Raw genomic sequence first — 24,284 nt, 5'->3', positions numbered from 1 at the left:
TTTAATAGAGTTGACAGAAAAAATAAAATTTCTAATTATCTTTCCGTACAATAATAAAAATTTTAGAACTGTTAATCAACATATGATAAAAAGAATCATTAAGAAATCATCTAATATTTTCCAATACAAAGCTTATAATAATAATGTATTTAAAACCAGTCTTCTCTTCTATGGTTAGCTTATTTAAAATTTACCTTATAATTTTTGAGTTAGCATTTTTTCTTAGGCAAATTATAATTATAATTTTGGATAAATTATAAATATACTTTTTGAGATTTGATTAAAATACAGAATTGTTCTTAAAGTTTTGAAAATTATAAATAACCCATAATTGTCAGAATTTTTTATGTAACATAATTGTCATAAAAAATAAAATTATTAACTACTCTCCTATACAATAATAAAATTACTTGAATTGATTAAAATACATTTATGATATCATTAAAAATTGCTAATTGAGTTCACGATTTATTAATAAAATAGGTCAATTATTATGCAATTAGAAACTTAAAGTGACAAGATGTAATTTTTAGAATCACACAGGGAACAATCCATCTTCTAAGTAAATGTCAAAGGGTATATTTATAATTTATCCTATAATTTTTGAGTTTTTGTTTTTAAAAAAAATGCAATAAATTTTATAAATTTGTTATAGTTACATTGGCATGTAAAGAAACTACAATGCTATATTTTTATTTACATATTTATTCACACAAACTGTTGAAAGAGCCTCCCAAAGCTCTCTATATGTGGCTATTAGCTTGATTTTTTTTTTTGTTAAAGTGATTAATGTAGTAACAAGTCCATTGGAAGAGGTAAAATAGGACGGTGGTAGCCATAATAGTCAACATGCCTTTTTTAAAAAGCCTGTTGCTGATGCTCTTGGGCCAAAGGTCCATTCTTGAAACTTTCAGACCAATAGGCCCAAACTAAATCTTCTTGGGCTAAAAGGACATTATTTTACCACAATGACACATGTCTGTTCAAATCTTAGCTATCTGTGTATCTGTTCAAAGCGTCACATATTTATACATGTGTCACCTGTAACGCCCTCAAAATAATACATAATCAATCATTCACAAGTCCTAGAATCATAAAGGAAACATTATGTTTTCATTCACCAGAGTCCTGTTTACAAAAGATGTTACATGTTGACAACAAAAGTAGATGCTCTACAGGCTTACAACTTTCCAAGTCAACACTTGGATACAACCAAAAGAGGGTCAGACGCCCTTTACATACAAAGCCCTTGGCTTGGAAATAAAAACATGTAAACATAAATAATGCAACAAAAGAGAGACTTCAACCGCGAGACCTCGCAAGCTATAACCTTGGAGGCAGCAAGTCACATGTACCTGAAAATGATGTCCCAAGAAGGGTGAGCCAAAGCCCAGTAGAGACATGCTAAACCAACTATGAGAAATAACTAAAACATTAACATTCGATAAATGTTTAACACATATAGGCCAACGTACATCCTTTCCATAACCAACCAACATTTACAACCATATTCCAATCCATTTCCATTTGTTTATCCAAATCAGTTCATTAACATGGATCATTGTTTATCTCAACAAATCACAATGAGGCTACAACTCATATTAACAACACTTCAATCATAAACAATTTAAAATGAGACTACAACTCATATTATCAACACTTCAATCATCAACATCATTCAGATGTATTTAAGATTTTGGGACTTTCACCATGGACACTCCGGCCAACTTAGTTATCAATGGAGTCCATCCCCTATCTCCTCCCAAACCGTGGAGTACGTCCCCTATCTCCTCCCAAACCATGGAGTACATCCCCTTTCTCCTTCCAAATTAAATACATATGCAATGCATTTGAACACTTTATCATATACAATGATCAATTAAAGCACATATTCAATGTGTTAATCCAACCGTCATATTCACTGACATAATTCAATTGATTAGTTTCAATTTACCTAATCATCAGGCAATTTTACAACAATCATGGCTATCCTCCACCGATAGCCCAAAACAGTTATTTCTAAACAGATAATAAAATTTATCAAACAGATAAATTAATACATTTTCCATAGGTAAGCGATTTTCAATCCAACTATACCAATCAATTACATTTCCCCCCAATTTCATCATTTCCAACTCAATTATGTATTCCCATAATTAATTTCATTATTTTGACAAATAATTCATTTAATCCCAATTAGGGCATTTTTCCCTCTTTCTCAAATAACACTTCTAAGGCTCAATTTCATCAATTGTACACTCATAGTTCCCAATTCAAAACCTCACATTCACAATAGAGTCCAAAACCAAGAAACCCCTCTTTTATAATTTCAAATCAAACCCTAACTTTCCAAAACATCCAAGATTCCTACATTTATACAAATACCCAACATTTATGTTAAAACTCATAGAAAGGAGTAGATAATCCCTACCTCAACTGGAGAGACTCAAAGGAGATGAAGAGGAAAAACCTAAGATGCTCCAAAGTCCAACTTTTTCGGATCAAACTGAAGCCCACACAATACTCTAGCTTTCTTACAAAGGAACTAGGGTAGAGGACCTCTAGAACATGGAGTATTTGTAGAGAGAAGCAGTGTGTAGAGAGAGAGAGAGAGAGAGAGAGAGAGAGTCAGATCTAGGGTTTGGAGTGAAAAGGGGGATGAAAAAGTGACTAAAATCACGCTGCTGCGATCTGATATATTCGAGGCTCGCTTGAGCAAATGAGTGGTCGCTCGAGCGACCAGACACAAAAGAATCTCACTCGAGCGCACAATTTAAAGCTTCAGGTCTGCAACCTAGACGCACGCTCGAGCGCAAGAGTTCTCGCTCGAGTAAAGGAACACAAAACATAGAGCGAGTGAGCTCGAGCACAAGAAGCGTCGCTCGAGCGAAGATTACAAACCTTCAGGTTTTACAAAGACGTAGATGCATGCTCGAGTGCAAGAGTGCTCACTCGAGCGAAGGGACACACCACACAAAGCTTGCTCGAGCGCAAGAATCCTCGCTCGAGCGAAGAAACCAAAACCCAAGGCTCACTCGAGCCCAAAAAGCCTCGCTCGAGCAAAGACGCCAAATTCTGGACAGTAACCATTTGTTCCAACACCCAACCAACCTGTTCCAAATTCACCCTACACATCCCAAAACTCAAATACAAAGGATTTAAAGGACGAAAACGAGATATAGACAACAACAACCACGACGGAACCCAAGTCCAGAACAAAATAAATGATGGGGAAAACCAGGATCGCTATAACCTCCTATATGTTCAAATGTTCACATATTTGTACACTTATCACATATCTATTCACCCATCTACCCAATGTCATCTATTAGTCTACTTTATTGCCACCAACCACTAGCTACTTTTTCCTATCAATTTTTCAGAGACTTTTTTAGCACCGACAATTTTTCAACACATGTCCTTATCACCAAAAAAGATTAAACCTCAAATTAAATAACATATGACCCCATAGGATTTGATTTTTCATCAATTAAATATAGTTATGTTGACTATTTTTAATAAGATTAAACAAAACAAAGCTAATATTTTTATTTTGTTGTCATAAATTTTGTATTCTAAATATTAAGTAACAAATACTTTTCGTTTATTTTTTTGAGTTGATTATAATTTTATCACAATCTTATTTATTTCATATTTACATTATCAATTTTGTTTATTTAGTCTTTGAAATATTCATGAAAATAACTAACAATACAACATTAGCGTGATAAGAGTCTCTCCACTTATAATCAATGGTTTTAAGTTGAATGTTTTAACACAGCCCACATCCATAAACTTTAACTGGTCAATAATAGGCTGGGTTCAGGCCCGCCCATCTTATATTTTTAAAACCTATAACCTATTCATGTGCTTAAAAAAATGGGCCTATGGGTCTCAAGGCAGGCTTAGCTCATATGGGCCTAATTTGACATAGCTTTCAACTTTAATTCATATGTTTTTTTTATTAAATTCCAAAGTTATTAAAAAATAAAGATTTGTAATACAAAATTTTGAAGTACATCAGAACAACTATAGTCACTTTTTCAATCATGAATTCTTTTACTTTTTTTTAAAAAAAAATTATTTATTGAAATACAAAATTACATCTGTTATGATTATGTTATTGAATTATATGCATCTTTAATCTCATAGAAATTTAATTACTAATTTCATATGGATGGCATGCTAATTTTTTTATTGTTAAAATTATTATTTACTAAAAATGATATATTCACGTAAGAAGGAAAAAAGAAAGGATAAAAGTGAAAAATTAAACCAATTGTTTAGTGTATATGGGTCCAATGTGGGCTTTTGGGATGGTCCTATGGGTCGAGTTTCAGGTCAAGCCTCAAAACACCCATGAGGCCCATAATTCCTATCCTTCACTCGAAGCCCAACCCCAACCCATATGTTTTAGGGTTCAGTTGAGTCAGGGCAATGCTAGGCCAAAAATAATTGGAAGATTACCATAACCAAAAGTTTGAAATGGGAGCCTAGAGAAAGATCAAGAGTGTTATCGTCATATCAATAAGGAGCCTAGAAAAGGATCAAGAGAGTGTCATCATTTTATAAGAGAAGAGAGAGAGAGAGAGAGAATACTATTTAACAAACTTGATTATTATAAAATCATAGGAAAATAACAATCCACTTATTTATGCTATATTGCATCATATTTATTTAAAGTTTAACAAATAATAGATTCATAGGTTCTCCAAACTTTCTTTCTCTAGTTGTTGGGCCACCAAGATTGAGCTTGAAGATAGTCTACCACCTTCTTGTCCACTTGGAATGCCTCGGCAAGAGCATCATCAGAAATCCTTGGATTTGACCAGAACATTGCATTAGCAACAGTAATAGTTCCCGAATTTTGGCTACTTAGGGCAGCAAGAGCTACTACATTAGTCTTTCCATTATTAAATTGAAACTGAATAAGACCCTGTGGGAATACAAAAACATCTCCTAGGTACAAGACCTTTGTGAAGAGATGGTTGTCAGTGTTGGAGGTCACGAAACCGACATAGAGAGTACCTTCCAAGACCACGATGACCTCAGTTGCACAAGGGTGCGTGTGGGGTGGGTTGAGGCCATAAGGTGCAAAGTGAATGCGAGCTAAAGAAATACCGAGAGTATTGAGACCTAATATTTGTCACGCCCTCGAAATACAATATAAATAATTCATTCATAAGATCCATTGATTTAATGAAAATGATATACTTTCATCAATCGGAGTTTATATTACAAAATGGTATTACATGCATTATACATTCATAAACGTTCATTCTAAATCTACAGCATGTAATATAAGTTGTGTAACACCCCAAATTTCTAGCCCAAATGATAATGCAACAATTCTGGCTCTCTTAAAGGAAAATCAAATATAACCTCCCATACTTGCATTACGTATTAATAATAATGGTTCCTCATGTGATATTACATTGATTCAACAACAAGTAAATAACCAAATAAGCACCCCCAAGGGTTTACAATCTTCCAAGGCTTAAGCCCAGTACACAAAATGGTTATTCAAACCCACACATACATAACCCTTGGCTTACAAATAGGATCACAGCAAATGAGAACTTTAGTGCTCTCAACACACATATTTCCACACCCTCAATTAGGCGGATTCACCACGTCTTTTTCTGCACAAAAATCCAGAAGGGTGAGCATAAAGCCCAGTAGGAAATCCTTAACAAAGTATATACATTTTATACAAGTCTCAAGAGATGAATGCACATGCCATGCCATGCCATGCCTTTTTGAAAATAAAACACATCTTTATCTTTTGAAAACCATCATGCTCAATGATGTTATGCAACTTCAACTGTTCAAAATTTATCAATTTAATTAAATGGGGCAGTAAATACAACTCTGGTAATTCCTAGGTCAGTGTCTGCAAGTAGACTATACGAGTACTACCAATTGTCGTTTTTATCGGTATTAACTGGAAGGCTCGACACCTATCCGAGCGACTTTCTGGTCTTTCACCAAGGGCACTCAGACCAACTTAAACAATTTCACCTACACCACCTATCAAGACTTACCACCGTATTTATCCCAAAACCATTTCATGAAAACCCATTTCCCAACATTTTTTTCTCAATGCAAATTTCCAAAGCTTAAGATAGTCCAATGAATTGAAATGCCAATGTATGATTAATAATGCAATGCAACATTACTTCCATGTTCAGTTGTTCCACACAATATACCATTGTGATAAAAAATTCCCAATCCTCTTTTCAACACAATTCCACAAGATGAATAATATATACTTTTATATCCAATTCATTCAAGAGAATAACGCAATTCCCACATTTCGGGCAATCTCAACAATTTTGTCAATTCAAGACTAAATCAACATTTTGACAACAATTTCCAAAATAAATAACATTTCTCATTTTTTCACAAAATTCGTCATTTATATATAAATAAACAATTTTCAAAACATCCATTTATTTTGGTACACAAAATAAATATGACCACATCTTCCAAGGATTTTCAACATCTTTCAAAAAAGACCCAATTTCTAGGTTTTCTCACCAAACCCATTCATCTCCAAAATATTTAGAAGAATCTCCCCAAAATCATCTTTCTTAAATCAATATGGTTCAAAACCCTCAATTTCTATTTTAAAAGGAAAAGAAAATAAACCCTATTTCAAAATCACTCATCTTCTTGCAATCAACAATTAATTTCTCAAAGCTAATCAAATGATGATTTCGAAAATCATCTAGATCTTGCAAAAACAGATATATAACTCAAAGGAAATCCCTACCTCAAGTTTGAAGAAGAAACAAGTTGAAAAAAAAACCCCAAAATCAACAATGATGAAATTCGATCTCCACCACACACAACGTAGCCCTCATCTAGATAACCGACTTTGATGTGGAACTTGGATCTAAATCCCAATGGATTTGGAGAAATCAAGGATCTTGTGAGGTTTTTTCGTAGGAAATGTAGAGAGAAGGAAGAGGAAATGTTTTTAGAGAGAGAGATATGCAAAAAGTGATACACAATCAGCCCAAAGAGAGGAGAAAGATGAAAATTCGGATCTCACCTAACTTCCCGCATGTGAGGAGCCTCCTCCCGTACGTGTGGTGCGTTCTCCCGCACATGCAGCCCTCACCCCCGCATGTGCGGCTTCCTTCCCCTGCACCTGCCTTTTTAGCAAAATGCTACACCCTCTGCCCGTATTCCCTCCATGTACGACTTGGCCTCCCGTACGTGCGGCCCCTCTCCTGTACGTGTGGCCCTAGCGCCCAGCCCGAAATTCCCTCGGTTCAACTCCTGACACCCCTGACCGACCGAGCGGAAAAGCAACTTCGAATGTGTTTTCCATTTTTGTTTTAGGGGTGCTGCCCCTCAACCCCGCCAGGGCACTACCCCCTAGAACCCCGCGAGCTGACTGGGCAGCTTGACCCCCGAAATACTCAGCGAAGTGGCAAAACTAGGATCGCTACAAGTTGATAACAATAATAAATGCCCTACGAGCTTACATCTTTCCAAGATATCACTTGGTTATAACAAAAGAGTCCTAGGCTCTATACATGTAAAGCCCTTGGCTTGAATAAACATTTAAATACAAAAATAACAAAATAGAGCTTTCTGCTCCTAAGTCCTCCCAAGCTATGTCGTTAGAGGAAGCATATCACCTGTACCTGAAAGTGGTTTCCCAAGTAGGGTGAGCCAAAGCCTAATAGAGATAAACTAACACAATATATGAAGTTTAACTAAGATATAAGTGTCACGACCCCATTCCGCCCCTAGTAGAATGGTGCCGTGATGGCCAGTAATCCGAGATTACCGAAGGCCAATTTTCAAAATTCACACACAAGCAGAGTATACATATGGGGCTTACAAATGCGGAAGCAATAAATTCAAAGCTAAGTAGCTTTAATTACAACAAAAATGAAGTACAAAAATACATCTTGACCAAAAGGCTTCTCAGCCATCAAATACAAGAATACAATGAAATACAACTAAGAAGCATAATCTTCAAGATGCTGCAAAAGTGCAAAATCCAAAACAAGTGGCAAGTACATCTAGGCGTCACCGCCGTCCTGCTCGTCACCTACATATATATATATATATATAGAGGGGTGAGCTTGGATACTCAGTGAATGGTATAAATAATAAAGGGGTTTACATGAATGATTTCCAAAATCTTTATCAAATCAAGGCACGTCACATCTTGTACAAAATCGAAGAGCAAATCAAGTTTGTCTAACAAATCTTTCAAGTCTCAACAATCAAGGTCTTTCAAGGTTTTCAAGTTCCAAGGGATGACACATTCAAAGATTGTGCTACAATTGCTTAGAGCCCCCTAGCACGTACGGGCGTTCAAAGATTGTGCTACAAATGCTTAGAGTCCCCTAGCACGTACGGACTTTCAAAGATTGTGCTACAAATGCTTAGAGTCCCCTAGCACGTACGGACTTTCAAAGATTGTGCTACAAATGCTTACAGTCCCCTAGCACGTACGGACTTTCAAAGAATGTCAAAATCGAAGCTAATACTTGATACAAAAAAAAGGGGGATAATCATTCATTCTTAACAAATACTTTTCCAAAACAAGCAAGGCAAAACTTTATCAAAATTAATAACATAACTTTATTAGAAATACCACTCACCTAGTTCTTCAAACGTCGGGGTCAGGGCAAGTCCAAGTCCTACAAACACGTGGCAAAGTCTATTGAATGCACTACTCAAAACAAGTCTTGCATGCATGCAAATGACCTCGACATTCTTCAAAAACTAAGTCAAATCAAAACAAAACACAGTTCCTTATCTCGGGAAAACATGCTGGGCAACTACCAGGTCTAGGCCGAGGTCCCGCACCTCCTTGCCGAGGTGTCGCCTCGATGGCCACATTCAAGGAAATGAAGTCGGGAAAATCTGGGTTTCCCTCTCTTGAAGAACATGACAAACATGAAGAACATGAACGTGAGGAAGATGAATGCTGAGATCATAATTTGCTATTACAAAATCTGAGATTTCATGCTATGCATTAAAAAACATGGACCTGGGTACCCATATTCAAGGATCTTGTGAGAACAAACACAAAAACATGAATCTTAATGCAAACTTTCGGATCAAACAAGACTTTTTCTTCAAGAACACATGAACACTATTTTCTCTTTCTAAAACCAACTTTAAATCAATGAATGACGTGCAGAATAGGTTCGATCGTGCAATGCAGCTAGATAAACATAAAGAACGACAAGAGTAAATCAAGAATCTAACCTCAATACACGAATCTAACGGTTTGATCTCTAGGAATCAAGCTCGAAAGCTCACTCTCTCACTCTAAAACTTCTTCTTCTTCCTAGAGCTTCTCTCTCTACAAGGCAAAGATATAATACAAAATGTATATTTTCTGGGTCTGTCGGCTGACTTAACCCTCTGCAGGGGTACGTGGCAACGGCTGGTTGGTTCTACTAAAAAAGGTGACTGAGTGAAAAGACAAGACTATGACAAAGTGTACTCAACAAGCTAGGCGGCAAGAGCACTCCGACAAGTAACGACATCGGCTAACAACAAGACTTCGGCAAGCAAAGGGCAAGGACATCGGCTAGAAAGGACAACACATGGCCTAGCTGTGCCACACCTTGGCCTAGATGTGCCACACCTCGGTCTAGGTCGTACCAATCCAGGAGTAAGGTTACTTAGGTTCAAGGGTGACATCTCGGCCTAGATAATACACATCTCGGCCTCGGCGACGAACACCTCGGCCTAGATGGTGACATCTCGGCCAACATGTCAGAGCAAAGGTGGAGTCGACCAAAGTAAATTCCAAGGTGGTCTTAGATGTAAGAGGTCCAAAACTGACCTAGGCTCAGAGTGACCTCGGCTAAACCCACACCGGGCAAGGTACAAAGCATGCTGTAATACTTAAGCGAACAAGGACAAGACTGGAAATGCAAGCTTAACAAGACAGAATCATATGAATGCATATGACCATGGTTAGGACAGTGTGAGGGTTATTACATCCTACCCTCCTTAAAGAAGTTTGGTCCCCAAACTTGAGTTACCTCGATTCAATAATAACTCTGGATATCGGACTTTCATTTCTTCTTCCATTTCCCATGTAGCATCCCTGCCGTAATGCTCCTTCCATTCAATTTTCGCCATCGGTATTGCCTTGTTTCTCAATTGCCTCACTTGTCTATCGATAACACGCATCGACTTTTCTTCATAGCTTAAATCTTCATCAACCACAATTCCAAAATGATCAATCACGTGCAGTGGATCCCGAATATACTTCCTCAACATCGAGATATGAAACATATTATGAACTTGACTTAATCTCGGCGGCAAAGCAAGTCTGTAGGCAATTGGGTTAACTTTCTCAAGAATTTCGAACGGTCCAATGTAACGGGGTGCCAATTTACCCTTCTTCCCGAATCTTGAAACTCCTTTCATCGGCGAGGTCTTCAGGAATACATGATCCCCAACTTCAAACTCTAACTGCTTTCTTCTTTGATCAGCGTAACTCGTTTGTCGACCCTGAGCGGTTCTGATTCTCTATTGGATAAGCTTGATCTTTTCGGTTGTCCTTTGAACTAGATCGGGGCCGATCAAAGCTTTATCTCCAACTTCGGTCCAACATATCGGCGATCTGCACTTTCTTCCATATAAGGCTTCGTACGGCGCCATGCCAATGCTAGCTTGATAACTGTTGTTGTAAGCGAATTCTACTAATGGAAAATGCACTTCCCAGCTTCCTTGGAAGTCCAATATACAAAGTCTAAGCATATCTTCAAGTGTTTGAATTGTTCTCTCTGTTTGGCCATCGGTATGGGAATGAAAGGTCGTACTAAACCTCAATTCGGTCCCCAAAGCCCTTTGTAAACTCTGCCAAAATTTAGAAACGAACTTTGGATCTCGGTCTGACACAATGGACATCAGCACACCATGAAGTCTAACAATCTCATTAATATACAACACAACAAGTCGATCAACATTAAATGAAGTCTTAACAGGCAAGAAGTGTGCTGACTTAGTTAATCTGTTGATTATAACCCAGATCGAATCCATTCCTTTCTGTGTCTTCGGCAAACCAATCACAAAATCCATGGAGATGTGTTCCCATTTCCACTCAGGAATCGGCAAAGGTTGGAGAAGCCCTGCTGGCCTCTGATGTTCTGCTTTCACTTGTTGACAATACAAACACTGGGACACGAACTCGGCTATCTCTCTTTTCATATTCGGCCACCAAAAGGTCTGTTTTACATCTTGATACATTTTGGTGTTCCCTGGATGAACTGCAAATCTGGATCCATGAGAGTCTTGCAAAATCTTTCCTTTCAACTCTGGGACGTCGGCCACGCACAATCTTCCTTCAAACTTAAGCACTCCATTCTCAAGGGTGTAACCTGACCTCGGCCTGGTGATAATCTCGTCCGCCACTTTCTTCAGGAATTCATCCTCCATCTGCCTTGCCTTTACTTCCCCAATAGTAGTCGGCTCCACTGAAATCATGGCTAGGCAAGCCGAACTTCCCACTGACTTTCTACTCAATGCATCGGCTACCGAGTTTGCTTTACCTGGGTGATACAGAATCTGCATGTCGTAATCCTTCAATAATTCAAGCCATCTTCTCTACCTCAAATTCAGTTCCTTTTGAGTGAGCAAGTACTTCAAGCTCTTGTGATCTGTAAAAACTTGGCAAGAGGCTCCATATAAGTAGTGACACCAAATCTTCAAAGCAAACACCACGGCTGCAAGCTCCAGATCATGGGTTGGATAGTTCTTTTCGTAAAGTTTCAACTGACGAGATGCATATGCTATGACTTTGCCCCCTTGCATTAATACACAACCTAAACCCTTATATGAAGCATCACTGAAAATCTGAAATTCCTCATTACCCGATGGGAGTACAAGAACTGGTGCCGTAACTAACCTCGTCTTCAACTCTTGGAAGGCTGATTCTCTATCATCGGTCCATTCATATGTTGTTCCCTTCTTAGTTAGTTGTGTCAATCGTACTGCAATCCTTGAGAAGTCCTTCACATACTTTCTGTAATAACCTGCCAAGCCCAGAAAACTACGAACCTCGGACACGTTGGTCGGCGTTGGCCAATTCACAATGGCTTCAATCTTACTGCGATCAACTGATATACCCTATTCATTAATCACATGCCCTAAAAATGAAATGTTGAAAAGCCAAAACTCACACTTGCTCAACTTGGCATACAACTTCTTGTCTCTCAAGATTTGCAGGGCAAGTGTCAGATGATTCTCGTGCTCAATTGTACTCTTGGAATAGATCAACATGTCGTCAATAAAAACAACTACGAACTCATCTAGATACGGCTTAAAGACTCTGTTCATCAAGTCCATGAATGCTACAGGAGCATTGGTCACTCCGAAAGGCATTACCAAAAATTTGTAGTGGCCATACCTTGTCCGAAAAGCAGTCTTCTCAATGTCCTCGGCTTTAACTTTCAGTTGATGGTAGCCCGACCTAAGGTCAATCTTGGAAAAGACTCGTGCTCCTTGTAGTTGATCAAGCAAATCATCAATCCTAGGCAATGGGTACTTGTTCTTAATGGTTACCTTATTAAGTTCTCTGTAATCAATGCAAAGGCGAAGTGTGCCATCCTTTTTCTTAACAAATAGAACGGGTGCTCCCCATGGTGAACTGCTCGGCCTAATGAATCCCTTATCCAACAATTCTTGTAATCGCAGTTTTAGTTCCCTAAGTTTAGCTGGGGCCATCCTATAGGGTGTTTTTGAGATAGGTTGCATTCCCGACTTGATGTCCACAGTAAACTTTAATTCTCTATCGACTAAGTGGCCAGGCAATTCATTTTGAAAGACGTCAGGGAATTCCTTAACAACTGGTATGTCATCCAACTCAACACTTCCATTCAAACCACTTAGTATACTGCACAAATAACCCCGACACCCTTTTTGGATCAACTTATAGGCTTTCATGGATGAGATTAAGTAAGGTGGGGGTACTACTCCCTTACCCTGGAAAATGACCTCGGCTTGGTTTGGGGTCTTTAATGTGACACTCTTAGTAACACAATTAATGGATGCATGATTCGCTACTAACCAATCCATTCCCAATATGACATCGAAGTGAGTCATGCTTAATGGCATCAAATCAACTAATAATTCTACACCCTCAATCACCACAACACACGCCCTATATATGGATGCAACAATTTTTGTTCCCCCAGATGGAGTAGATACAGATAGCACAAAATCAAGGGGTTCTAACAGTCTGTTCAACTTCTCGGCAAATTTAGCAGATACAAATGAATGTGTAGAGCCCGAATCAATCAAGATGTATGCAACTTGAGAGCAAATTGAGAGTGTACCTGACACTACCGTGTCAGCATTCTGGGTGTCTCCTAGCACTAGAGCAAAAACTCTGCCCTGTCTCATCTGTGTCCTTCTGACGTTGCTTCCATGTGCAGAGCCTGAGGTGCTCCCATTTTTCTTACCCTCATCAGCCCTTGTCTTCAGATAGTCTTTCACGCGGTGGCCTATCTCGCCACATTCAAAGCAGGCACGGGTTGCCCAACGGAAAACCTCGAGATGCGGCTTCCCACAACTCGCACACGTCGGCTTAGCATTACCATCCCGATTTGAGTTGCTGGAACTGCCCACGTTCGCCTTCTTCTTGGCATTAAACGGCATCCGATGACCTTCATAGTTCTGTCTCTTTCTCTGACTCTCTCTTGAATTTTGATATCGGTTTAAGTTGGCTTCCGCCAGAATGGCCTTGTCTAACACCTCGGCGTAAGTCGGCATATTGAGCTTGTTGACTCGATCCTAGATCGGTCCACGTAGTCCACTTTCAAACTTCCAGGCTTTCCTCTATTCATCACTGACTATATGAGGTGCGTATCTCGCCAATTCGGTGAAAACACGGTTGTATTCTGCCACTGTCTTGTTGCCTTGCGTCAGAGCTTGAAACTCGGTGGCCTTGCGATCTCGAACACTAAGGGGAAAATGCTTGTTGTAAAACAGCTCCAAAAATCTGGCCCAAGTTAAACCAGGATTAGCTTCCCAGATCATCATCCACCACCTTCGAGCGTCATCGTCTAATGTGAATGCTGCCAATGTCACCTTCTGAGTGTCGGTGCTGGGAAAGATCTCGAACAGCTTCTCCATCGCCAAAACCCACGCCTAGGCCTTCATCGGCTCTATACCCCCTAAGAATCTTAGCGGTTTCATCTTTTTAAACTCCCTAATCAAGGCGATCGTGCTGTCCCCATATAAGGCTGGCTGCAGAGGTGCTTGAGGTATCGGAGGAGGTGGAGGCGGAACTGCATGTTGGCCATTCGTCTGCTCAGCCTGGGTAGATGTAGCACTAGCATTCTGTTGCCTCATTTGTCTCACTCACGGGTTAAACCTTCAACCAGTCTTTCTAGTCTGTCCAGTCTATCCTCCGATTGATCTCGGCCAACTTTTGGTCTACCTCTCCTCATGATGCTATGAGTATGCAAAATGCAACTTTAAAACAAACTGGACGAAGAATCATGTATGCAAATAACAAATGGTCATGCCAAGATGATGCACACCTTGTTAAATAGCAAGCAATATGATGCGATCCTAACATTTTTCTAAGGGAAATCCTAAGCTTTTTAGGACTCAAGTGTGTGAATAACGTACTATAAGAAACTTGTGCCCTGATACCAATCTGTCACGACCCTATTCCGCCCCTAGTAGAATGGTGCCGTGATGGCCAGTAATCCGAGATTACCGAAGGCCAACTTTCAAAATTCACACACGAACAGAGTATACATATGGGGCTTACAAATGCGGAAGCAATAAATTCAAAGCTAAGTAGTCCATAAGAGCAGTGCATAAGTTAAATGGAATGGCATACATCATTACATAGCTTTAATTACAACAAAAATGAAGTACAAAAATACATCTTGACCAAAAGGCTTCTCAGCCATCAAATACAAGAATACAATGAAATACATCCAAGAAGCATAATCTTCAAGATGCTGCAAAAGTGCAAAATCCAAAACAAGTGGAAAGTACATCTAGGCGTCACCGCCGTCCTGCTCGTCACCTACATATATATATATATATATATAGAGGGGTGAGCTTGGATACTCAGTGAATGGTATAAATAATAAAGGGGTTTACATGAATGATTTCCAAAATCTTTATCAAATCAAGGCACGTCACATCTTGTACAAAATGGAAGAGCAAATCAAGTTTGTCTAACAAATCTTTCAAGTCTCAACAATCAAGGTCTTTCAAGGTTTTCAAGTTCCAAGGGATGACACATTCAAAGATTGTGCTACAATTGCATAGAGTCCCCTAGCACGTACGGGCTTTCAAAGATTGTGCTACAAATGCTTAGAGTCCCCTAGCACGTACGGACTTTCAAAGATTGTGCTACAAATGCTTAGAGTCCCCTACCACGTACGGACTTTCAAAGATTGTGCTACAAATGCTTAGAGTCCCCTAGCACGTACGGACTTTCAAAGAATGTCAAAATCGAAGCTAATACTTGATACAAAAAAAGGGGGATAATCATTCATTCTTAACAAATACTTTTCCAAAACAAGCAAGGCAAAACTTTATCAAAATTAATAACATAACTTTATTAGAAATACCACTCACCTAGTTCTTCAAACGTCGGGGTCAGGGCAAGTCCAAGTCCTACAAACACGTGGCAAAGTCTATTGAATGCACTACTCAAAACAAGTCTTGCATGCATGCAAATGACCTCGACATTCTTCAAAAACTAAGTCAAATCAAAACAAAACACAGTTCCTTATCTCGGGAAAACATGCTGGGCAACTACCAGGTCTAGGCCGAGGTCCCGCACCTCCTTGCCGAGGTGTCGCCTCGATGGCCACATTCAAGGAAATGAAGTCGGGAAAATCTGGGTTTCCCTCTCTTGAAGAACATGACAAACATGAAGAACATGAACGTGAGGAAGATGAATGCTGAGATCATAATTTGCTATAACAAAATCTGAGATTTCATGCTATGCATTCAAAAACATGGACCTGGGTACCCATATTCAAGGATCTTGTGAGAACAAACACAAAAACATGAATCTTAATGCAAACTTTCGGATCAAACAAGACTTTTTCTTCAAGAACACATGAACACTATTTTCTCTTTCTAAAACCAACTTTAAATCAATGAATGACGTGCAGAATAGGTTCGATCGTGCAATGCAGCTAGATAAACATAAAGAACGACAAGAGTAAATCAAGAATCTAACCTCAATACACGAATCTAACGGTTTGATCTCTAGGAATCAAGCTCGAAAGCCCACTCTCTCACTCTAAAACTTCTTCTTCTTCCTAGAGCTTCTCTCTCTACAAGGCAAATATAAAATACAAAATGTATATTTTCTGGGTCTGTCGGCTGACTTAACCCTCTGCAGGGGTACGTGGCAACGGCTGGTTGGTTCTACTAAAAAAGGTGACTGAGTGAAAAGACAAGACTATGACAAAGTGTACTCAACAAGCTAGGCGGCAAGAGCACTCCGACAAGTAACGACATCGGCTAACAACAAGACTTCGGCAAGCAAAGGGCAAGGACATCGGCTAGAAAGGACAACACATGGCCTAGCTGTGCCACACCTTGGCCTAGATGTGCCACACCTCGGTCTAGGTCGTACCAATCCAGGAGTAAGGTTACTTAGGTTCAAGGGTGACATCTCGGCCTAGATAATACACATCTCGGCCTCGGCGACGAACACCTCGGCCTAGATGGTGACATCTCGGCCAACATGTCAGAGCAAAGGTGGAGTCGACCAAAGTAAATTCCAAGGTGGTCTTAGATGTAAGAGGTCCAAAACTGACCTAGGCTTAGAGTGACCTCGGCTAAATCCACACTGGGCAAGGTACAAAGCATGCTGTAATACTTAAGCGAACAAGGACAAGACTGGAAATGCAAGCTTAACAAGACAGAATCATATGAATGCATATGACCATGGTTAGGACAGTGTGAGGGTTATTACATCCTACCCTCCTTAAAGAAGTTTGGTCCCCAAACTTGAGTTACCTCGATTCAATAATAACTCCGGATATCGGACTTTCATTTCTTCTTCCATTTCCCATGTAGCATCCCTGCCGTAATGCTCCTTCCATTCAATTTTCGCCATCGGTATTGCCTTGTTTCTCAATTGCCTCACTTGTCTATCGATAACACGCATCGACTTTTCTTCATAGCTTAAATCTTCATCAACCACAATTCCAAAATGATCAATCACGTGCAGTGGATCCCGAATATACTTCCTCAACATCGAGATATGAAACATATTATGAACTTGACTTAATCTCGGCGGCAAAGCAAGTCTGTAGGCAATTGGGTTAACTTTCTCAAGAATTTCGAACGGTCCAATGTAACGGGGTGCCAATTTACCCTTCTTCCCGAATCTTGAAAATCCTTTCATCGGCGAGGTCTTCAGGAATACATGATCCCCAACTTCAAACTCTAACTACTTTATTCTCTGATCAGCGTAACTCTTTTGTCGACCCTGAGCGGTTCTGATTCTCTGTTGGATAAGCTTGATCTTTTCTGTTGTCCTTTGAACTAGATCGGGGCCGATCAAAGCTTTATCTCCAACTTCGGTCCAACATATCGGCGATCTGCACTTTCTTCCATATAAGGCTTCGTACGGCGCCATGCCAATGCTAGCTTGATAACTGTTGTTGTAAGCGAATTCTACTAATGGAAAATGCACTTCCCAGCTTCCTTGGAAGTCCAATATACAAAGTCTAAGCATATCTTCAAGTGTTTGAATTGTTCTCTCTGTTTGGCCATCGGTATGGGAATGAAAGGTCGTACTAAACCTCAATTCGGTCCCCAAAGCCCTTTGTAAACTCTGCCAAAATCTAGAAACGAACTTTGGATCTCGGTCTGACACAATGGACATCAGCACACCATGAAGTCTAACAATCTCATTAATATACAACACAACAAGTCGATCAGCATTAAATGAAGTCTTAACAGGCAAGAAGTGTGCTGACTTAGTTAATCTATTGATTATAACCCAGATCGAATCCATTCCTTTATGTGTCTTCGGCAAACCAATCACAAAATCCATGGAGATGTGTTCCCATTTCCACTCAGGAATCGGCAAAGGTTGGAGAAGCCCTGCTGGCCTCTGATGTTCTATTTTCACTTGTTGACAATACAAACAATGGGACACGAACTCGGCTATCTCTCTTTTCATATTCGGCCACCAAAAGGTCTGTTTTACATCTTGATACATTTTGGTGTTCCCTGGATGAACTGCAAATCTGGATCCATGAGAGTCTTGCAAAATCTTTCCTTTCAACTCTGGGACGTCGGCCACGCACAATCTTCCTTCAAACTTAAGCACTCCATTCTCAAGGGTGTAACCTGACCTCGGCCTGGTGATAATCTCGTCCGCCACTTTCTTCAGGAATTCATCCTCCATCTGCCTTGCCTTTACTTCCCCAATAGTAGTCGACTCCACTGAAATCATGGCTAGGCAAGCCGAACTTCCCACTGACTTTCTACTCAATGCATCGGCTACCGAGTTTGCTTTACCTGGGTGATACGGAATCTGCATGTCGTAATCCTTCAACAATTCAAGCCATCTTCTCTACCTCAAATTCAGTTCCTTTTGAGTGAACAAGTACTTCAAGCTCTTGTGATCTGTAAAAACTTGGCAAGAGGCTCCATACAAGTAGTGACACCAAATCTTCAAAGCAAACACCACGGCTGCAAGCTCCAGATCATGGGTTGGATATTTCTTTTCGTAAAGTTTTAACTGACGAGATGCATATGCTATGACTTTGCCCCCTTACATTAATACACAACCCAAACCCTTATATGAAGCATCACTGAAAATCTGAAATTCCTCATTACCCGATGGGAGTACAAGAACTGGTGCCGTAACTAACCTCGTCTTCAACTCTTGGAAGGCTGATTCTCTATCATCGGTCCATTCATATGCTGTTCCCTTCTTAGTTAGTTGTGTCAATCGTACTGCAATCCTTGAGAAGTCCTTCACAAACTTTCTGTAATAACCTGCCAAGCCCAGAAAACTACGAACCTCGGACACGTTGGTCGGCGTTGGCCAACGCACAATGGCTTCAATCTTACTTCGATCAACTGATATACCCTCTTCATTAATCACATGCCCTAAAAATGAAATGCTGAAAAGCCAAAACTCGCACTTGCTCAACTTGGCATACAACTTCTTGTCTCTCAAGATTTGCAGGGCAAGTCTCAGATGATTCAGGAGCATTGGTCACTCCGAAAGGCATTACCAAAAATTTGTAGTCTCCATACCTTGTCCGAAAAGCAGTCTTCTCAATGTCCTCGGCTTTAACTTTCAGCTGATGGTAGCCTGACCTAAGGTCAATCTTGGAAAAGACTCGTGCTCCTTGTAGTTGATCAAGCAAATCATCAATCCTAGGCAATGGGTACTTGTTCTTAATGGTTACCTTATTAAGTTCTCTGTAATCAATGCAAAGGCGAAGTGTGCCATCTTTTTTCTTAACAAATAGAACGGGTGCTCCCCATGGTGAAGTGCTCGGCCTAATGAATCCCTTATCCGACAATTCTTGTAATCGCAGTTTCAGTTCCCTAAGTTCAGCTGGGGCCATCCTATAGGGTGTTTTCGAGATAGGTTGCGTTCCCGACATGATGTCCACAGTAAACTTTAATTCTCTATCGACTAAGTGGCCAGGCAATTCATTTTGAAAGACGTCAGGGAATTCCTTAACAACTGGTATGTCAGCCAACTCAACACTTCCATTCAAACCACTTAGTATACTGCACAAATAACCCCGACACCCTTTTTGGATCAACTTATAGGCTTTCATGGATGAGATTAAGGTGGGGGTACTACTCCCTTACCCTGGAAAATGACCTCGGCTTGGTTTGGGGTCTTCAATGTGACACTCTTAGTAACACAATTAATGGATGCATGATTCGCTACTAACCAATCCATTCCCAATATGACATCGACGTGAGTCATGCTTAATGGCATCAAATCAACTAATAATTCTACACCCTCAATCACCACAACACACGCCCTATATATGGATGCAACAATTTTTGTTCCCCCAGATGGAGTAGATACAGATAGCACAAAATCAAGGGGTTCTAACAGTCTGTTCAACTTCTCGGCAAATTTAGCAGACACAAATGAATGTGTAGAGCCCGAATCAATCAAGATGTATGCAACTTAAGAGCAAATTGAGAGTGTACCTGACACTACCGTGTCAGCATTCTGGGTGTCTCCTAGCACTAGAGCAAAAACTCTGCCCTGTCTCATCTGTGTCCTTCCGACGTTGCTTCTGTGTGCAGAGCCCGAGGTGCCCCCATTTTTCTTACCCTCATTAGCCCTTGTCTTCGGACAGTCTTTCATGCGGTGGCCTATCTTGCCACATTCAAAGCAGGCCCCGGTTGCCCAACGGCAAACCCCGAGATGCGGCTTCCCACAACTCGCACACGTCAGCTTAGAATTACCATCCCGATTTGAGTTGCTGGAACTGCCCACGTTCGCCTTCTTCTTGGCATTAAACGGCATCCAAAGACCTTCATAGTTCTGTCTCTTTCTCTGGCTCTCTCCTGAATTTTGATATCGGTTTAAGTTGGCTTCCGCCAGAATGGCCTTGTCTAACACCTCGACATAAGTCGGCATATGAGGCGCGTATCTCACCAATTCGGTGAAAGCACGGTCGTATTCTGCCACTGTCCTGTTGCCTTGCGTCAGAGCTTGGAACTCGGTGGCCTTACGATCTCGAACGCTAAGGGGAAAATGCTTGTTGTAAAACAGCTCCAAAAATCTGGCCCAAGTTAAACCAAGATTAGCTTCCCGGATCATCATCCACCACCTTCGAGCGTCATCGTCTAATGTGAATGCTGCCAATGTCACCTTCTGAGTGTCGGTGCTGGGAAAGATCTTGAACAGCTTCTCCATCTCCAAAACCCACGCCTCGGCCTTCATCGGCCCTATACCCCCTAAGAATCTCAGCAGTTTCATCTTCTTAAACTCCCTAATCAAGGCGATCGTGTCGTCCCCATATAAGGTTCACTGCGGAGGTGCTTGAGGCATCGGAGGAGGTGGAGGCGGAACTGCATGTCGGCCATTCGTTTGCTCGGCCTGGGTAGATGTAGCACTAGCATTCTGTTGCCTCATTTGTCTCAATCACGGGTTAAACCTTCAACCAGTTTTTCTACTCTGTCCAATCTATCCTCCGATTGATCTCGGCCAACTGGTGGTCTACCTCTCCTCATGATGCTATGAGTATGCAAAATGCAACTTTAAAACAAACTGGACCAAGAATCATGTATGCAACTAACAAATGGTCATGCCGAGATGATGCACACCTTGTCAAATAGCAAGCAATATGATGCGATCCTAACATTTTTCTAAGGGAAATCCTATGCTCTTTAGGACTCAAGTGTGTGAATAACGTACTATAAGAAACTTGTGCCCTGATACCAATCTCTCACGACCCCATTCCGCCCCTAGTAGAATGGTGTCGTGATGGCCAGTAATCCGAGATTACCGATGGCCAACTTTCAAAATTCACACACAAACAGAGTATACATATGGGGCTTACAAATGCGGAAGCAATAAATTCAAAGCTAAGTAGTCCATAAGAGCAGTGCATAAGTTAAATGGAATGGCATACATCATTACATAGCTTTAATTACAACAAAAATAAAGTATAAAAATACATCTTGACCAAAAGGCTTCTGAGCCATCAAATACAAGAATACAATGAAATACAACTAAGAAGCATAATCTTCAAGATGCTGCAAAAGTGCAAAATCTAAAACAAGTGGGAAGTACATCTAGGCGTCACCGCCGTCCTGCTTGTCACCTACCTATATATATAGAGAGCGGTGAGCTTGGATACTCAGTGAATGGTATAAAAAATAAAGGGGTTTACATGAATGATTTCCAAAATCTTTATCAAATCAAGGCACGTCACATCTTGTACAAAATTGAAGAGCAAATCAAGTTTGTCTAACAAATCTTTCAAGTCTCAACAATCAAGGTCTTTCAAGGTTTTCAAGTTCCAAGGGATGACACATTCAAAGATTGTGCTACAATTGCTTAGAGTCCCCTAGCACGTACGAGCTTTCAAAGATTGTGCCACAAATGCTAGAGCCCCCTAGCACGTACGGGCTTTCAAAGATTGTGCTACAAATGCTTAGAGTCCCCTAGCACATACGGACTTTCAAAGATTGTGCTACAAATGCTTAGAGTCCCCTAGCACATACGGACTTTCAAAGATTGTGCTACAAATGCTTAGAGTCCCCTAGCACGTACGAACTTTCAAAGAATGTCAAAACCGAAGCTAATACTTGATACACAAAAAGGGGGATAATCATTCATGCTTAACAAATACTTTTCCAAAACAAGCAAGGCAAAACTTTATCAAAACTTAATAACATAACTTTATTAGAAATACCACTCACCTTGTTCTTCAAACCTCGGGGTCAGGGCAAGTCCAAGTCCTACAAACACGTGGCAAAGTCTATTGAATGCACTACTCAAAACAAGTCTTGCATGCATGCAAATGACCTCTGCATTCTTCAAAAACTAAGTCAAATCAAAACAAAACACAGTTCCTTATCTTGGGAAAACATGCTGGGCAACTACCAGGTCTAGGCCGAGGTCCCACACCTCCTTGCCGAGGTGTCACCTCGATGGCCACATTCAAGGAAATGAAGTCGGGAAAATCTAGGTTTCCATCTCTTGAAGAACATGACAAACATGAAGAACATGAACATGAGGAAGATGAATGCTGAGATCATAATTTGCTATTACAAAATTTGAGATTTCATGCTATGCTTTCAAAAACATGGACCTGGGTACCCAAATTCAAGGATCTTGTGAGAACAAACACAAAAAACATGAATCTTAATGCAAACTTTCGGATCAAACAAGACTTTTTCTTCAAGAACACATGAACACTATTTTCTCTTTCTAAAACCAACTTTAAATCAATGAATGACGTGCAGAACAGGTTCGATCATGCAATGCAGCTAGATAAACATAAAGAACGACAAAAGTAAATCAAGAATCTAACCTCAATACACGAATCTAACGGTTTGATCTCTAGGAATCAAGCTCAAAAGCCCGCTCTCTCACTCTAAAACTTCTTCTTCTTCTTGGAGCTTCTCTCTCTACAAGGCAAAGATATAATACAAAATGTATATTTTCTGGGTCTGTCGGCTGACTTAACCCTCTGCAGGGGTACGTGGCAACGACTGGTTGGTTCTACTAAAAAAGGTGACTGAGTGAAAAGACAAGACTATGACAAAGTGTACTCAACAAGCTAGGCGGCAAGAGCACTCCGACAAGTAACGACATCGGCTAACAACAAGACTTCGGCAAGCAAAGGGCAAGGACATTGGCTAGAAAGGACAACACATGGCCTAGCTGTGCCACACCTTGGCCTAGATGTGCCACACCTCGGTCTAGGTCGTACCAATCCAGGAGTAAGGTTACTTAGGTTCAAGGGTGACATCTCGGCATAGATAATACACATCTCGGCCTCGGCGACGAACACCTCGGCCTAGATGGTGACATCTCAGCCAACATGTCAGAGCAAAGGTGGAGTCGACCAAAGTAAATTCCAAGGTGGTCTTAGATGTAAGATGTCCAAAACTGACCTAGGCTCAGAGTGACCTTAGCTAAACCCACACTAGGCAAGGTACAAAGCATGCTGTAATACTTAAGCGAACAAGGACAAGACTTGAAATGCAAACTTAACAAGACAGAATCATATGAATGCATATGAGCATGGTTTATAGCGATCTCAGGTTTACCCTTGTTGTACAGTGATCCGGACATGTGTCCGTGGATGTTGGTTGTTGTTTATTATCATGTTTGCATCCTTTGTACCTTGTATAGTGAGTTATGGGATGTGTTGGGCAGGTTTGTTACAGGTTGGTTGTGTTTGGGAGCCTAGTGTTGCTGCCCAGATTTTTGGTCCTTCGCTCGAGCGAGGAGTTTGTCGCTCGAGCGAGAGTGGTGTTGCGTCTGGTTCTGGACCTGAGAGTTGCATTTCCTGGCTCGAGCGAGATTTTCGTGGCTCGAGCGGTCTGGGTTTTTCTTCGCTCGATCGAGAACTTCTTGGCTCGAGCGAGAGTTTTCTGTGTCTGGTCGCTCGAGCGACCAATCCTTCTCTCGAGCGAGCGTGTTTTATATCAGCGGACAGCAGCGTCTAAAACATCACTTTTTCAGTCCTTTTCTTTGATTAAACCCTAAATTTGACACCCTCTCTCTCTAAACTTGCACTCTCTCTAAGATTTGATCTCCCTAAGGTGTGAATCTAGCCTAG

General features: G+C 40.5%; 1 pseudogene; it reads right to left on the bottom strand.

Annotated features, from left to right (window-relative positions):
- Positions 1-4,726: 4,726 nt before the first annotated feature.
- Positions 4,727-24,284, bottom strand: part of LOC114266347 (putative germin-like protein 2-1 pseudogene) — a 24,967-nt pseudogene continuing 5,409 nt past the window's right edge.

The sequence above is a fragment of the Camellia sinensis genome, chromosome 1 (genome assembly GCF_055761805.1).
Source record: "Camellia sinensis isolate YWXY chromosome 1, ASM5576180v1, whole genome shotgun sequence".
NCBI classification, from domain to species: Eukaryota; Viridiplantae; Streptophyta; class Magnoliopsida; order Ericales; family Theaceae; genus Camellia; species Camellia sinensis.
This window is presented reverse-complemented; position numbering and strand designations above follow the sequence as displayed.